This window comes from Ambystoma mexicanum, chromosome 7q (genome assembly GCF_040938575.1).
Source record: "Ambystoma mexicanum isolate Mex_15411 chromosome 7q, UKY_AmexF1_1, whole genome shotgun sequence".
NCBI classification, from domain to species: Eukaryota; Metazoa; Chordata; class Amphibia; order Caudata; family Ambystomatidae; genus Ambystoma; species Ambystoma mexicanum.
In genome coordinates, this window is record NC_090941.1 from 1,059,103,445 (window position 1) to 1,059,116,137 (window position 12,693).

Sequence of the window (12,693 nt, forward strand, 5' to 3'; positions counted from 1 at the left end):
TTTGGATCCACCACGCTGGGCACCCACTTCATGATAATTGTGGATGAGTACTCTCGATATCCTGAGGTGGAATTTGTGGACTTGGTGGCCTTTGAGCATGTGGTGGTGGCCATAGAGAAAGTGTTCGCTGCCCACGGGTTCCCCCACACCCTGTGCTCTGACAACGTGGCGCCATTCCAAAGTGAGCGGTTCTCGGAGCTGATGGGTGGATATGAGGTACAACACAGGAAGATCACCCCACTCTGGCCGCGGGAGAATGGTGAAGCAGAGAGACTGATGAGGACACTAAACAAGACATTCAGGATAGCCCAGGGCCAGGGACAGTGCCTGCAGCGGGCCCTTTACCAATTCCTGCGGGTGTATCGCACTACCCCCCATGCATCCACAGGAGTGGCGCCGGCTGAGGCCCTATTCAAATGGTGCCCCCGCGGACTGTTGCCAGAGATGGGGGAGAAGTAGCCGGGGTCATCGATGATCAGCAGGTGGAGATGGATCGCCGGCTGCGGATTGAACAGGAGAACGCCGGGAGAGGACTTTGCCCTCAGCGACTGGAGCTGGGAGATGAGGTGCTTATCAGGAACAGACACCCCCATGGAAAGCTCTCTCTCCCCTACGAACCTGAGCCACTTGATGTGTTGGCCGTCAAGGGGTCCATGGTGACGGCCTCGGATGGGCGGTCGCTGTCACCCGGAATGTGAGCTTCTTTTAAGAAGCTAGGAGACCCCAGAGCCTCCCCTCGAACCGGACCGGATGGAAGCGCCTGACGACGGGGGAGGCCAAACCTCCATGCCCTCGTCTCCTGCCCGGGGAGGGCCACCGGATGGACTACCCGTGCCGGAGGTAAGCGGGAGGTACACCCAGAGGTCTGGGCGAGGGAAACCCGCTTACCTCAGCGATTATGTGTTGGGACATGTTTCGTGAGTGGTGTGTAGGCTCATAATGTTATTTAGGGGGATCCAGGGTGGTTGTCAATAAAGGGGTGTGTGGGCATTTGACGTGTATGTTGGAAAGTTATGTTGAAATGTTATTTTGTGATTTGTGTAGACTAATAAAGTTTTGTTGTTTGTGCTCATGAAAAAGGAGGAGTGTGGTGATGTCCCTTTAATGGACGCGCATGTGGCGGCCTGACGTTGCACGCCGCTGCGTGCATTATAAATAAAGGGGGCGTTCCTGGACACGGCAGTGTGACCGGGAAGCCCGAGACGAGCAGACGTGTTCGTATGTGGGGGCTTACGGGCATCGCGAGTGGGGGTCTGATACACTCCCAACACTGTCCACTCACAACTGGGAGACGGCGAACGCTCTATACCCAAATATTGCCTGCTCTACTGCAAAAATGGATTGTTCTGCATTGAACATAGCCAGCCAGATGTTTATAATAGCCAAGTTATGTTGCTATAAAACGTGTATTAGCCAATTTCAAAGTGAATAAAATACAATAGTGTACAATAGTGTAAAAAAAGTATATTTCAGGCCAGTATTATTTTGCATTCTGGAACTTCTAGTCTCTATTCAATAAAAAATTGTTGTTTTAACGCACTATGTCAGTGTTCTGTCTATGTATGTTTTTGCTGTTGTGTTACGTTTCTTACTTTTGTGACCTTTCCACAACGTTTAATGTGCATGCTTGTTTTTTCAGCTTTTTTGGATGGGAGGCAGCTTGCTTTGGACTTGTTTTGGAAGGTCATTGAGCTTATTTTTCCCTTCCCACCTGGCCACACTGATCACGTGGGTTTCAACGTTCATTTTGTCTTTTTCTTTTGCACGCGCGGGAAGGCAAGGGGTTGCGGCAGCGAGTCCTCCGCTGCAAAGCACATTTCCCATAGTTGATTGTTACTTGGTTTCGTGTAAGTCTTAAAGTTATCTCTTGTTGATAGTTACTTTAATGCACAGCGGCAATATTGGGAAAGGGTATTTTGAGGATATGTAATGTGCACCAAAGGGGTGACGCGCTATTGGGGAGCGGGTATTTCTGTATGTTTTGGGGATTGTAATGTGCATCGGTTGAGATGTACTTAGTACAGGTGGATTCTGTTAGTTTTGGGTTTTTCTCGTGCAGTTGTGCGATTTGCACGGGGCGGTTGTGTTTTATGGAGTGGGGATGGGCACAGTGCGTTCCTCCCCGCGGGAGGGGTTGGAGGATTTGGTATGTGCAGCCGATGGGGATAAGACAGACGCACTGTGCCACTTGGGTACTAATAACAGTTCAGTTCTTTATTTCTCCTGCATCAATCACACTTTTAAAGTGCCTATAAGACCCGATAGGCGATAGCATTGTGCGTTTGTTAAAAAGTTTGCCGGTACTTTCTGAAATGCCTTTACGACGTAATGACGTTTCTGTAACGTCGTCGTCGTGACGTTTTCACGTGCGACGTCTACGTGCTTAGGAAGAGGATTACGGAGGAAAGAGAGCGCCACGCCGGGCAGGTATTTATTTTTTATTGCGCATTTAAAATGCTCTTATTCGTCTCGGGTATATTTAATGATATTTATATTTTTATCGCGCGCACGGGTGTTTTACAGCGCGGCAAGGGAGAGGAGAACAAAACACCGATGAGTTTGTTTTTCCTGTCTTGATTTTAGTTGCACCAACAGCGGTCCTTTGTGTGTCTTCTTGGCTGGTATCCGCCCCCGCATTTGCCCCCTCCCCCCGAACATTGGTGGCTTATCATGGCCGTGCCGCACACGCCGAGGGATTTTCAGGGCAGCAAGTTGGGTTGTACCGCCATCTTCACCCTTATCTAGAGGTGCTGTTCTCTAATATTGGGTACCCCATATGTGGCATAGCGCCCGAGTTCCATATTGTCCAGTCAGTGGAGTATCCAGCATTGCAAGAGGGGCTGGGGGGACAGCCACGGTGAAAGTCCTGCTACTTTCCCCTCAAATGCAGTGCAAGCAATTCCAGGTTTTCATTCGCGCCCACAAACCGCCCACCCCTGCCCCAATCTACTTTTTTGGTAACGTTACTTGTGGCATATCGCATTTTAACACAACAAAAAAAAAACAGCAGAATCATTACAGATGCAGGGAACGCATCCATTAACGATCTGTCCAGGCGCTCTGGGTAAAATACATGCACATCTACTGATCTGCATATGGATTGCACCAACAGACAATTACTTCACAGAAAGCACATTGCAAGGAGCATCATCAGTCTTTGATACTTGGAGGCGCCATGCAAGTGACTTTAGAATAAGTTGTCTTAAGTAAGCCAAGTGGCAAAATCATTTTGTGGTTCAAAATACCTAAATTGCACTGTTATATAGAGCAAGTCAGCCTTTTTTAATAAAAATAACAGCATCATATATGAACACACAAGCTTTGGAGTGAATCACTTAAAGAGTTGCAGATAAAACAGTCTGGTTACACGATCTGCCCAGGATCACACACTTTGGTTAAATAGTGAAACCAGGATGTGGACAATTTAAGCAACTGAGCACATCTTCACAGGTTTAGTTCATATAGATATTTATTAAGGTTTCCCTTTTGCGTTTCATGTGCTTAAATAATTTATAGCAATGCCTTGGAAGCAAAGCACACTACATAAGAAACTACCCTTCATTATTAACTTTAACGATACATCATTATAGAAATATGTTTAGCAATAAGAGGATGAATTTAGTTTTATTCTCCCCATCCAGCATGCAAAGTCACAATAGCATCGTGCAGATCAATGTGAGCCTAACAAATCCCCCTTGGGTAAAGCCATAGTCCTTATTTCATAAAGCCTGCTGCATTGTGCAACCTTCTCAAACCTGATCACTCCCTGCCATGTACATTTCTAAAGGGACAAAAGTCCCTGCTAATAGTCCCCCCCCCCCCTATTAGTGCCTAATGGCTCACATTGAAATGCTCTGTTGACACAGAGCAACTTGAGAGCCCATCTGCTGCTGCCTTGAGCTCCTTGGGACATTGTCCTGCCAGAGGTTTCGGAAAGGGTAAGATGTCCTCCTGCCAGGAAAATTACGGTGCTGAGCAGGAATTACTCAGCACACATTGTCCTGCCAGCTGGGCACCCTCATTGAGGTGCCGAACGGGAGGGGTGGCCCACTGATGAAAGTCCCGGTCAGGCTCCAAAAAGAGCCTGTGGGGTGGCAGCTTGCCCCCCGGGCTCGGTACACCACTGTTACTTGATCAGTCAGCTGAACTGCATTGAGTTGAATGAAGTTTAGTTGGTTCTATGGTTATTTGTAGCTTAAAAAATCACAGCTGCCAACACTTGGCGGGTTATATGGTTATTAGTAGCTTAATAAATCACAGCCGCCAACAGTGATGGAACTGGGTACACAAACTACCCCTGGAAATTGAAAAAAATATTTAGAATACTACCTCCTTTGGGAAATTGAACCCATAGATGGGTTCACTGTAGAGGGTGTGGCGTAGCGTGCAGTCATCATGGCAGGCATGTAAAACACATACAAATATTTTATTCTACAGGTTTTAGATGAAACACAGATAAAACACACAATAAACCAGACTGACACATCTCATAGCATAGTGGGTGTATTTGTTTTTTATTTATTGCATTTGTTTTACGCCCGGACCCTGAGGTATCACGCCGTAGTTACAGACAAAGCAGGTGCATTATTAGTGGTGATCAATGCAATAGGACAGTACAGATTTGGTTACATTTATACATTATGTACACTTATGTACAATTATATACAGTGAAGATGCAGAGTTGGTTGGGATACAAGTATCTGGGATCAACTTAGAACTGGTTGAATAAACACGTTTTGAGCAATTTTTTAAATTGTGGGCAGGATGTTTCATTCTTAATGTGGATGGGTAGGGCGTTTCAGTGCTTATGAGCGAGTACTTTGGAGCTACTGCCCCCTGCTTTTTCTCTATTGTATCGTGGGATTTCAAGGTTTTCACTGTTATTCGATCTAAGGAGTCTGGTCTGCGTTTTCTTGTTCACTGTGTTGAGGAGGTATTTGGGAGCTTTGTTGGCAATACATTTATGGGTGATGCTAAGGGCTTTAAAGGGTATTCTGGCTTTGAAGGGAAGCCAGTGATTTTGTGTCCTGATGTTGGAGATCTACTCTGATTTTTTTATGCCTAGTGCAGCTCGGAGGGATTTATTCTGCATGAGTTGGAGTTTGGTTAGGTTGGTGTTGGAGGTGCCTAGGAGAAGGACGTTACAATAAAGTTTTGATAATATGAGCGCTCTTGCTAGTGTGGTGCAGTTTTCTGGTGTCCGGAATTTGCGACTAAGAGATTAGTTTGGCTGGGTAGGAGGTAGAGGAGGCTAGGGTGTTTACTTGCTTGGACATTGTGAGTGTCGCGTGTCTTAACTTGTTTAACTACTGTGATTGTGGTGCCGTCAATGTTGAGCGATGAGTAGACAGGCTGAAGGGAAGCGATTGTGGACGCTGATCCTAGTATAAGTAACTCTGTTTTTTCATCATTGAGACATAGGCTGTTAGCCATCATGTTTTGGATTATTGAGTTGATTTTATTGATGAGCAGAGAGTCTTGCTCATGGTTACCTGTTAGTGGGGTGAGGATCTGGGTGTCATCTGCAAAATTGGTGTAGATGACGCCCATATCATCCAGTGCTGTGAAAAGCCGCTTGGTGTAGGCGTTGTACATGGTGGGGGATAGGCAAGAACCTTGCGGGGCGCCTATTGGGACTGGTATGGGATCTGCTGATTCTTTCCCAATGGCATCTCTTGAGGTCCTGTCTGCGAGGAATGATTTAATCCAATCTGTAGCGTTGTTGGATAGGTTGAAGTTATTGTTTAGGGTGGCACAGAGTTGTCGTGGTCGACCAAATCGAAAGCTGCTGAGAGGTCAAGGAGCAGTAGCAGGTGGAGTTTACCTGATTCTCTCGTGGCATCCATTTTAAGAACATGTATTGCCCCTCTAAGGAGGTGTCATGACAGCCTCATACCTGACTGGGAAAAGGAGCCTCCGCACGCACGTGCAATACCACGGCGGTAGACTAAATGTAATGGCATTCTGTCTCTGTGTCTTATAGTGTTGGGCCTGCAGGCCTACCTTGTGCGATCACAGGCCTGCGGCCCTGCTTGTCTGGGTGCCCCCAGACCAGCATGTGTAACCTGGGTGCCTCCAGGCCACTGGCCCTCTGTCATTGCAGAGCAGCTGCTTGTCCGGGAGCCCACTGCAGCTGCTGTCTTGTCGTGTGACTAGGGTGATCCCTGCCACATTAATTGTGTGTTGGTGCCCCTAGCACCCCTTGGGCTAGCCCAGAGTCACAGTGCACAGAACTTATGTCCTCCCCCAATTCAAGGGATAGTTCAAGCAGTATTTTGTTCAATGTTACCCCTCAACATCAAGGGGATACCAAATATTACAACCCTATATTAGCTGTAATATTTGGTATCCCCTTCAAAATAAGGAAGAGATGGCTTCCAGAAGCTGTCAAAGTGTAGGCTCATGATGTACTCCCCTCCCCAATACAAGGAATAGTTCAAGCAGTGCTTTGTTAAATGTTACCCCTCATAATCAAGAGGATACCAAATATTACAACACTATATCAGCCACTATATTTGGAATCCCCTTAAAAAAAGGATGAGATTGCTTCCAGAAGTCATTGCCTCCATTTGGCAGTGCTTCCATATCCTGTTGTGGGCGCTCAGGTGGTGCTCTCTCTGGTCGTGGCTGACTCCTGTCGATGTCTTGACTCCGATTCGGCCTCCAATCACCCTTTAGTTTTCTTTCCGCCCAGCTCCACGCTTCTCTGGGATCGTTGAAATGCACTGTCGTACTGTCGTACTGTTGTGGTATATTTTCAGTTGTGCTGGGAACAGAAGTCTGTATTTTATGTTAAGAGCTTGAAGGTGTTTCTTGAGTGGGTCGAAGGACTGCCTAGCTTTCTGAACCTCCTTGATGAAGTCTGGGGGGAAAAAGTGATTCTGGAGCCATTAATTGTTATGGCGACCTTAGTTCTGGCCATCTGTAGTATGGTATCCTAATCCCTATAGTTCGGGAGCTCCGGGTATTTATCTGTGTCGTTGGTAAGCGGTGAGCAAATTCAACTAAGAAGAATTTTGATAGGGTTTTGGGAGTGAATAGATCCGCAAGCCATTGCTCTAGTAATAGCTCCATGCTCGGGCACTGACTTTTCGGGCAATCCAAGGGCCCGGATGTTCCATCTTGCTCTGCCCTCACCCTCTTCCACTCATTCTTCCAGTGCCTTGAGGCGTGCCAACGCTCTGGTCATGTGGTGATTTACAGACCTCAGGCTGTCCTCTGTTTCCAATATGCAGCCCTCTGCTTCCCCGGTACGAGCCGTGAGTTTTTGCAGGTCATGACGCAATAGCGACACCTCAGTACTTATGCCATCCATCTTTTTTTCCATGGAGGTATGGAAGGGATATATTGTCGTCCTTCGGTCCCAGTACATCACCAGAGCTGCCCTGCTCCTGCGGGGGAACTTGGGTTTTGATTGTGTACTGCTCCATTTTGCTCTGCGTTGTCGCGTTCTTTCCCCTGTCTTTCCCCATGGTGGTCAAGCCAGTGTTGATTTGCAGTTGCTCCCTTCCCTCTCAGCTGATGTTTTTGCAGCTGTTTAGGTCAGTGGGGTGCTTGCTTCGGGCGCAACGATTCGGCAAGGCACCATCCAGTCGTTGCTGTTGGTTCAGGATCTTGTGGATACTGATCAAGTAGTTCACCAGAGACACTTGTTCCGCCTTCGCAGGTACACTGTCCAGCGTTTATTACCAAATGGTGCTGTCCATGACAACCTGGCTGCGGTACTCTGAAGACGGCAGAGCCACAAGCCTTGGCTTTCTCTCGCTAGGGAGGTGCCGTTGTTATCTACACCTCTTCCCTCCTTTTGGTTTCTCTTACGGTTTATATGTACTGTCCACTCAGTGGTTTCTTCCCAGAAGTCTACTCAGTTATCACCTATGTACTCTCTCTCCTTTGTCTTGTTGGCCTGAGGATTGGCTCAGTCGGCACCCCATCTTTCGGGAAGGAGGTGTTTCTATTGGTCTCAGTTCAAATGTGTCTTAGACTCGTACAGTGCTGGATTAGGGGCCCTGTTGCTTCTTCGCCCCATGGACAAGCAGGCCAGTACTCCAGTTGTCTCCTTTGCTTGTTTCAGTTGCCCTCAGTAGTAGTCTTTGATCGGGCCAGTGATATCAGAATGTTTTGCTCTCTCAAATCCCTGCAGCTTCTGAAGTGCGTGCTGCCACTCAGCTTGGCGCACCGGTTGTGTACAAGCTCGCCTCTCAGCTTGTGATAACGGTTTGGGCTCACGCGATTTCAAGTTTGTAAACTACATTTATTGCTGCGTGTTATGGCGGCTAGGTGATGTATTCACAGGATATTAGCCTTATTGGGTTCACCTTGGACACTCAGCCACATTACTACTTTATTGGGAGCTCGGAGCGTTGTAGATTCAGTGCGCAGTTCTCATTCACCTTATAACAGCCATGCCCTCAGCGTGGGCAGCTCTCCTTCTGTTCTCGGTTACTTTGTGGAACGTGTTGCAATCCACGTGTCACGTTCCACTTTCAGGGTCCCACTGTGAGCAGTTGGGGTCCGGGGGTAATTGTACTGCGTATCATTGTTGGTAGGCAGTTTAGCTTCTTCGCACTGTCTCTAGGTAGGAGATGTGTTTGATTTGGTTGCCCCCGCTTTATCCTTGTCGCAGGCGCTGCTCGCTTCGTTGTCGGTCTGGCACTCCTGCAACCGGACTGCCTTCAGGCAGCCTTCCTATGTTCGCCTGCTAGCTCGGGTAACGTCGTTCCCAGGGGCCCACAGCAGCTTCTCGCAGCCTCAGATGGGACCGCCCGGGCAGCAGGTAGGAGCCTAGCCTAGCTGGCACTTGGAGATCCCATGACGTGGGGATGCCCATAGCGCGGCTCATCTTGTCGCTGCAGTGATCCGGATCGTAACATCGGCTGTCCTCTGCGTCGTTCTCAAGCAGGGTTGCTCCACCTCATATCGGAGCAGGGGATGCCAGTGCCTGCCCGCTTTCATGGGCGCACTTGCTGCCTACTCGCAGTGTTTGGGGTCGGGATCAGTGTTTAGTCTTCCTGATTTCGGCCTCAGCGCTGTGATGGTAGTTGCTCTTGCGAGGTGCTTGATTCAGTGGAGCCTTTAACATAATGCACACCTTCCACTTAGCTTGCAGACACGTCGGCCATCTTGTCTGGCATACGCGGTCAGCCGCTTCTGGATTCCACAGCACGTATCTCTGGAACCACTCATCGGTTCAGGTCCCTAGTGCAGCGACCTGTTGCAGAAGGGTTCTGCCGCTTTTGGAAGCTATTTTTGTGAGTTTAACATGAATTGTCAGGATAAAGGCAGGATCTAGCTGGCTACCCGGGAGCAGCAAGGAATCTCATCCTCATTGCCCGCTTGCTGGCAACACCCACCTCCAACCTTGGTGATTATTGAAGGTAAGGTTACCCGGTATATCGGATGCTGTGCGTCCGCCTACCGTGCTCAGCCCCCCTTTCAATGAGCAGTAAACACATTTGGAGACTCTTTGCACACACCCGTCCATATTTCATTGTGGGCAAGGGGATGTTCAGTGACCAGTCCTCCAGCGGATCTGACAGATCCTTTGGCAGACCTACACCCATTTTGAGGTTAAAATCTCCTCCCCATATGCATTGCTCTTTACGATTGCTCCTGTTTAGAAATAACTTGTCAATAAACGCCTTGACTTTGGCTAACCTGTCTGCCTCAGCCTTATGGGGGCTGTTATAGAGGTTCAAAATTATTAACGGGTCCCCCCTAGAGGGTAAAATACAGAGCACCTGTAGGTAGTCCGTTAGTCTCCACTACTCTAACCCTCCACTACTTAAACCCTACAGGTTAGGGAGGCTTTATTCGCAATGACCAGACCCCCATAACATCTTACTCTAGCATTTTTTTGGCTGAGATCCCCTACAATGTGTAGCCATCTAATAACAGTGTGGTCTCCAAGGCCCAGGTCTCTTGCAGGAGAATGACATTGTTTTAAAAAAAAATGTATTTATTTGTATTTGTTTTATGATACAACAGAGAACCTTCGGCGCAAACATGAAAGGGACTCGGATCCCTATAAACCTTATACAAAAAAAAAGATAATTCCCTGGCGTATACACCCTCCCAACCCCCTTTCAAGGCACAGTCTCTGATCGCTGCTTTCACTTATAATTCTCAATCCGTTGTCGGCAGTCCCGACCGGGCTCTAGATCGTCAGCAATGGGCTGATTCCTCTGAATTAAAGTCTGTGTTTTCCAGGTTAACTATTCGGTGGGGCCGAGTCTCTGTTCTCTGGGAATTTCAACCTGTACTTTCCATGTTGCTGAAGGCATTAAAGAACCCGAGCCATTCAGTCTGTTAGAACGCTGGATCCCTGTATAGCTTCTGTGATCTTTTCCATAAGATAAATATCCCTGGCCACTGCCTCCCATTCTTTCTTCGTGGGGAGGCAGGTCCTTTTCCAAGTTCTAGCTCGACAGGCGCTGGCTGCTAAAAGTAAATCAATTTGACAGGTGTGGAAGCTTGTCCAACTGCTCATCCCTTCTTTCAAGTCCAAATAATACTAAGATTGGGTCTAGTGGGTGGGATCCTCTGTTCATCTTTGATCCAGCTCAACACTTCTGTCCAATATGTGCGCACTTTGTGACATGTCCACCACATATGCCTATAATTGGCTTTTTCCCCGCATCCGTGCCAGCAACGGGGAATAACCGCTGGAAACATCTTGGAGAGTACTACCGGGTCATATCGCACCCATAAACAGTCTCCAATTTCATAGCTAAAGTCTCTCTCCCATCTTGTTCTTAGACCCCTGATTGCTCCTTCACGGGGCGACAAAAGCGCCCTATACAGGAGGGAGATGAGACCTTTCATATCTACATGCATTTCCAAGACCACCTCTACTGGGGTGATTGGCCTCTGTATATGCTGCTTCCATTTCCTTGCCATGAATACCCCCTTCAATCTTAGGAGTGGGGACAGCCTGCCAATGCCCAATGCTTCCTCCAGTTCTTGGATGCTTATGAATGTATTTTCTTTCACCAACTGACACACCCTGTAAAGCCCTGCTTCAAACCAGGACTGATAAAGTTCGTGGCCAGGGATCGCGTCCCTCACCGGTGGGGACCAAATGTGACTTAAAGGTGAGCGCCATGTAGTCACTTTGTCTTTCTTTCCTTTCCCTGCTAAAGCTTTCCACATGGTCCCAAGGAGTGGATGCTCCATGATCCATCTCAGAAGTGTGCCCAGTGGGACCCATAGCCACTCCTCCACCGCTATTGGGCGCAGGTAGAAATTCTCCAGGTAGACCCATTGTTGGTTCAGGTCCTCCCTAAGGTGTGGAGCCAGGGCTCTTAATTGAGCTGCTCTATGGTAAGCCTGCAAGTCTGGGAGTGCTACTCCACCTTTCTCTTTGGGGAGGGTGAGGGTTTCGTACCCTACTCTAGGTTTTCGGCCCTGCCACAGTAATTTTAATATACGTTTTTTGGCCTCCTTAAGATAATCATTGGGGGCCTCCAGAGGAAGCATCTGGAACATACATAGCACTCTGGGGAGGAGATTCATCTTTATCGCGTTTACTCTCCCCCATCCACGAAATCTGCCTCTTGCCCCATCCTTCCATTTCCTTGAATATCTTGTCGAACAGGCGGGGGGTAATTTGCCCTGCTCAGGTCTTCATCGGGTCGAACAATGTTCATCCCTAGATATTTCACCCCCTCCAACTGGATCTGGAGGCCCAGTGGGGCCAGCTCTGTGATATTCCTGTCTGGGTCAGGGGCGAAGGGTAGATTACTGATTTGCCCACATTCACCTTGAATCCTGAAAAATGCCCGAACTCCTCTTCACTCGAAAGGTGGCTGGGGCAGATTGGGCTGGCTGCCTCGCGTGGAGCATTATATCATCTGCATAGAGACAGAGTTTAAAGGTTCTGTCTCCGCCATCTATACCAATCACATGAGGGGACCCCCTCAGATATTCCGCCAAAATCTCCATGGACATTGCAAACAATAGGGGAGGGGGGGGCAGCCCTGTCGGGCCCCTCGCTGAAGATTAAATCTACGTGATCGCTGCCCATTTACCATAATTCTGACTGACGGGTCTGCGTACAGAGCCTTGGTTGCTCGTCGGACACACTCACCAAAACCCAACTTCTCTAGTACCCCCATGTAGAAACCCCCAGTCGACTCGGTCAAAGGCCTTTTCAGCATCTATGGCCACCGTGACTGGGTATATTAATAATAATCGTGAATGGATCCGCCAGGAATCCCGCCAGTTGGCCTGCAAATGCCTTAAAGAACATGCTGTGAACCCGTCCTCTCCAGGGGTTTTCCCCAGCTTCAAACCTAATATTGCCCGGAGGACTTCCTCATCTGTTATTGAGGCCTCTAGGGTGGAGACTTCTCCCGGTCTAAGGGTCGGGAGGGTCACTCCCTCAAATAGGATTCGAATGTTTCCCCTCCTTTTTAACTCCTTCCTTCTCATACAATAGTTCATAGAAGCTGGCGAATTCTCCCGCTATCGCCTCTGGGTCTGATCTTTCCCATTCTCTATCTTTGCCACCCATCTATCTGGCCGCTGGACGCAGAGTTTCGCCGCCAGCAAGTGCCTTATCCCCTTTTGCGTTATGTTCCCGTCTCTTGGTTCTGGCGATCCCCAGGTCTCTTTCCTTCTTTTCCTTCCCCTCGACTCTCTCCATTAGGTGTATCTCAGATCTTAGTTTGTGGGCCAAGAGCGTTCCAGTTC

General features: G+C 48.4%; 1 protein-coding gene across 3 annotated transcripts in view; it reads left to right on the top strand.

Annotated features, from left to right (window-relative positions):
• The first annotated feature begins 1,722 nt into the window (after window positions 1–1,722).
• LOC138528607 (uncharacterized) overlaps window positions 1,723–12,693 on the top strand; it is a 64,562-nt gene continuing 53,591 nt past the window's right edge. For 2 of the 3 annotated variants that reach the window (XM_069640398.1, XM_069640396.1), the window contains exon 1: window positions 1,723–1,847. The gene's annotated coding sequence lies outside the window, so the exon portion shown is untranslated. Of the gene's footprint in view, window positions 1,848–2,293; window positions 2,428–12,693 lie in introns of those variants that run through there. The other variant, XM_069640397.1, reaches the window with a different exon arrangement.